The sequence below is a fragment of the Cebus imitator genome, unplaced genomic scaffold (assembly GCF_001604975.1).
Source record: "Cebus imitator isolate Cc_AM_T3 unplaced genomic scaffold, Cebus_imitator-1.0 Scaffold384, whole genome shotgun sequence".
Classification (NCBI taxonomy): Eukaryota; Metazoa; Chordata; class Mammalia; order Primates; family Cebidae; genus Cebus; species Cebus imitator.
The window spans coordinates 1,239,048-1,244,150 of record NW_016107699.1 but is presented as its reverse complement, the minus strand read 5'-3'; the positions used below and the strand labels follow the sequence as shown (position 1 = coordinate 1,244,150).

The 5,103-nt window shown below is 50.2% G+C and overlaps 1 protein-coding gene across 1 annotated transcript in view; it reads left to right on the top strand.

The window, feature by feature from the left end:
* The window catches only part of LOC119468126 (basic proline-rich protein-like), a 28,395-nt gene extending 23,544 nt beyond the window's left edge, over nucleotides 1-4,851 (top strand). The window contains exon 3 of the mRNA XM_037731151.1: nucleotides 4,368-4,851. The gene's annotated coding sequence lies outside the window, so the exon portion shown is untranslated. The remainder of the gene's footprint in view (nucleotides 1-4,367) is intronic.
* Nucleotides 4,852-5,103: the final 252 nt, after the last annotated feature.

Below are 5,103 nucleotides of genomic sequence, written 5' to 3'. Positions count from 1 at the left end.
CCCCGCACCCGGGTTCCGGTTTCCACCTGGGGAAGCCCCCTCACTCTCCCGCTCCTGCGTCTCCCTCGAGTCCAGTCAGACGAATGTCCAATCTACTGCGCGTCTCCATGTGTCTGTGTTAAAAGAGCGGCCTCATTGAGATAAAAGGCGCATATCATACGGTTCATCCATTTAAAACGGCACAGCCTGGCAGGGCGCGGTGGCTCCCGCCTGTAATCGCCGCACTGTTGGAGGCCGAGGCAGCGGATCAGCTGAGATCACGGGTTCGAGACCAGCCTGGCCACCACGGCAAAACCCCGTCTCTACTAAAAATACAAAAGTTAGCCAGGTGTGGTGGCACGTGCCTGTAATTCCAGCCACCTGGGAGGCTGAGGCGGGAGAATTCCTTGAACCCGGGAGGCGGAGGTTGCAGTGAGCCGGGATCGCAGTTCCTCCACACCGTTCCTGAACCTCGGGTTCGGGTTTCCTCCTCAAAAAACGGCGATGGATGTGGGAAATGGGGGCGTGAATCCAATGGCCATAAATAATGTGTTGTATTTTCATGTAGCAATACAGGCAAAAAGCACCCGATTTGCTCAAAAGGTGAGAAACAGAACAAAATTTACAACCATCACGAACGTCACTGACATACACAAGGCCCGATGCAGCGGCTCACATCTGCCATCCCAGCACTTTGGGAGGTCTGGCGGGCGGATTACTTGAGTCCAGGAGTTCGAGACCAGCCTGGGCAGCATGGTGAAACCCTGTCTCTACAAAAAATACAAACATGATCTGGGCGTGGAGGTGTGCGACTGTAGTTCCAGCTACTTGGGAGGCTGAGGCAGGAGGATCGTTGGAGCCCAGGATGTGGCGGTTGCAGTGACCTGAGATTGCACCATTGCACTCCAGCCTGGGTGACAGAGCAAGACCTGTCTCGAAAACAGAAACAAACCCAAGAGAAGCAAAACCAAAAAACATATACACTGAAAAACACCACGTATTTGTCATGAGTATATGCACATGTATGTAAATAAACTTATGGAAGAGGAGGTGGAAAGATGTGTGCAAGGATAAATGCCTATGGGTGGAGAGGAAGGTGGGACTTGGGGTAATGATGGAGAAAAGTTAAATAATAACAAGAATGTCTGTGTAGGGCTCATTAACTGAGGATTGTGATCTATACAATTCTCAGCACATATATGATGCATAAATACGTGTGCGCATATATATATATGTATGTGTGTGTATATATATGTTTTAGCTGGAGTCTCACTCTTGTTGCCCAGGCTGGAGTGTTGTGGTGCGATCTCGGCTCAGTGCAACTTCCACCTCCTGGGTTCAAGTGATTCTCCTGCCTCAGCCTCCTGAGTAGCTGTTATTACAGGCACGTGCCACCATACCTGCTGTGTTTTTGTTGTTGTTGTTTTTTGTATTTTTAGTAGAGACAGGGTTTCACCATGTTGATCAGGCTGGTCTCGAACTCCTGATCTCCGGTGATCCTCCCGCCTCCGCCTCCCCGTGCTGGGATCACAGGTGTGAGCCGTGGCACCCACCGAGCCCTTGTTTTTATTTTGTCTACTATTAATATAGCTTTCTTTGCATGTTATGTCATTTACTACCCCTCTTTTTTTTTTTAACCTTTTGAATCCTAATGTTTTAGATTCAACATTTGACTTCACATAGAGTTACACATTTCTAAAGAAAACTAGTCTAGCAATCCATATTTCAACAAGAGCACTTTATGCATTTTCTTATAATTACTGACATATTTGGGTTTAAATCTGCGTTCTTAATTTGAATTTTCTATTGCATCACCTGATCTATGTTTCTTTTTCTCTTATATTTTATTAGGGCCTTTTTATTATTCCAGTTTTTTCTGTAACAGTTTGACTGTCACACAACTTAGGTTGTCTCCCCCTAATGATTCCTGCTACGTGTAGGAGTCTTGGGTCTTCTTTGCTTCTTTTCCATTTTTGTCATTGTCTCTTGAATCCTTTTTAGCTCTTCATTTCTTTTTGGTTTTTAAAATGTATTGTGCTTCTTCTTCTTCTTCTTCTTCTTATTTTTTGAGACGGAGTCTCACTCTGTCGCCAGGCTGGAGTGCAGTGGCGCGATCCCAGCTCACTGAAACTTCTGTTTTCTGGTTTCAAGCAATTCTTCTGCCTCAGCCTCCTGAGTAGCTGGGACTACAGGCACGCACCACCATACCCGGCTAATTTGTTGTACTTTTAGTAGAGACGGGGTTTCACCATGTTGGCCAGGATGGTCTCAATCTCTTGACCTCGTGATCCACCCGCCTCCTAAAGCATTGGGATTACAGGCGTGAGCCACCGCGCCTGGCCTAAAATTTATTGTACTTACTTACTCATGTGTTTGCCCCATTTTAGATTTTATTTCTAGAGTGATTTCTTTGATCTCTAATTTCCTCTTGAGTGATGTCACCTCATTTAGCAATTCTTCTACTTATGGCTTTTGTTGTTCATTTTTGTCTCTTCTTTTGAAACAGGGTTTCACTCTGTTGCCCAGTCTGGAGTGCAGTGGCAGGATCATAGCGCCCTGCAGCCGCAACCTCCCAGATTCAAGCCATCCTCCCATCTCAGCTTCCCTAGTAGCTGGGACTAAAGACACACACAACCATGCCCACTTAATTTTAAAAATGTTTTATAGAGCTGTGGGTCTCACTATGTTGCCCAGGCTGGTTTTGAACTCCTGGCCTCAAGTGATCCTCCTGCCTCAGCCCCAAATTGCAGGGATTACTGGGACGAGCCACCACATGCAGCCTCATTTATGTCTGTATCATTTCCTTGCCTGTAGGGACTTACCAAGGGCCCTTGCACCCACTCACCACTGGAGGGAGGAAAACCTTCCCCATTTCAGGAGCTGAATTCAAAATTCATGCTGTGATTTTCCAGCTTGCACCTGTTGGTGATTGTGAGGTTCCCTGTTTTCAGCTCTGCTAGATGATTCTTTGCTCTCTCCTGCACAGACCCTGAAACCCTGGGTGGCTGCGGCTCTTGATAACTTGTCCTGACAGGCTTGTATTTTCAGGTTCACTCATTGTTGTTTTTGGTTTATTGAGACAAAGTCTCATGTTATGTTGCCCAGAGTTCAGAGGCACAATCAAAACTCACTGCAGCCTCAAGCTCTCAGGCTCAAGCCATCCTCCCGCCTCAGCCTCCCAAGTAGCCGAAGCTACAGGTGTGCACCACCAGGCTCGGCTTACCTGGCTTTGCTATAAGTCTCCACCATGCATTTTCGGTTTTGTTACTGAGTTGCCTGATGCCCTGTGGGCTGTGGGAATGTACAGGGCTCAGGTGCAATCAGCCCTGCGTTCATGTGTGCTGCCACCTTTGGAGCTTCCAGTCTGGATTTTTGAGTAAACCATCTGAAGCAGCATTTCCCTTTATCATCGGGAAACTAACAATAGCCATGTCCCCCACAAGATGTGCCTTTGACACACTGTTATTCCCAGTCCTACATGTGGTTGAAACAATCTAAGGTTTTATTTCTAGATTATTTCATTTTTCCTTATGCTGCACGTCTTTTATCTCAGAAATTTGTCTTTGAAATTTCCGCCCTGTTCTTCCCCAGCAGTATCAGCAGTCGCTCAGATCTGCGGGCGTTCCGTGGGAGCTCATTTCTCACCAGTGCTCCTGTGCACTCTCCTCCCTCCACCTTTTCCCTCCGTGTTTGCTTGGCAGGAGATGGTCTTCAGATCACTCAGGTCCCCTCCTCCACTGGCGTAATTTCTAAAGCCTTGCCTGTGTCGCTGTGTGGTGATGCGTCACCATGAAACAGATGGACTTGGCTCGGGTTCCCCAAATGTGTCACTTCCCAGGAGCTCCCCTTTCCTGCTGGGAGACTGAGCTCTGAGCACACCTTGGGCCGTTCTATAACTTTCTGGTGACTTTTAGTTATGGAAGGCCCGTTGACTTCATAATTCTAAAAGGCCAATTTTGTGTTCGAATCAGAGGTGCGCTGTGGGTCAGCGGTGCTTCGCTACCCCTCCCCCGACCTTTCCCTGCCTGGGGTCCTTCAGGCCCCTGAAGAGAGCGGGAAGCTGGCAGCCAGGAGTCCTGGGCCCCGCCCTGCTCGGCTGGTCTTCAGTACTCAGGGCCCTCCTGCCCCTCAGTGTCTCTAGGGCAGGCATCGAATGCCGAATCCGCCCCAAGCTGAGCCGTCTTCTCCTGCAAGTAGAGAGGGTGAAGATATTTGAGGCGGCGAGGAGGGCAGAAGTGAACGGTGGGGTGCCTTGTGAATGCACCAGGCCTGCTGGCAGGCGTTCCCCAGCCTAGCGGACAGATCCCAGAGCACAGACTCAGTCACCGCACAGGAAAGGGGCTGGACAAGAAAATTCACTGGTTATTTTGTTTTTCTTTTTTAAACAGACGGGGACAACAGGAAGGAAGGAGCCCTTCCTGGTCACCGGTGGGTCACAGGAGGATAGGCAGCAGCCCAGGGGGACCCAGTGTCCCGATGGTGTTGATGAGCTGGTTCTTAGCGATCACTCAGAAACGCCGGCCCAGCCTTGTGGGGTCCGACCTTGCATCTCAGTCAGCCAGGCGGGGAAGATGATTCACATCCAAAGGTGGGGACACTGTGGCAGTTGGCTCGGCGCCCCGCGTCCAGACGAGGACATCTCCTGCATCAAGGAAACACGCGTGTCTGGAGTGAGGAGGCCGAAGGCAGGGCCCGGTGGAGAGCGGAGCCGTGGAAGGGGGCGTGTGCGTGGATATGAGCTGGAGCAGGTGAAGGAGCCTCAGGGAGGATTTGTGGGACGAACTGATTCAGGAAAACCATAAGAAACGCTTTCACCAAACAGGAGAAGCCTGACAGTCTGGGTTCAGAGCCTCAGATCTTACACTGGCAGCACATGGGTATGCAGCAGCTGGACTGGGAGCAGCAGGGTTTGCAGAGGCTGGATTGGCAGCAGAATGACCCACAGCCTGAGGAGCAGCAGATGGGCTTACAGCAGCTGGATTGGCAGCAGCCACAAGAGCCACAGCCTCCCTTGGATCCCCCACAGGAACCACAGCCCCCATTGGAGCCCCCACAAGAGCCACAGCCCCCCTTGGAACCCCCACAGGAGCCACAGCCCCCCTTGCAGCCCCCACAAGAGCCACA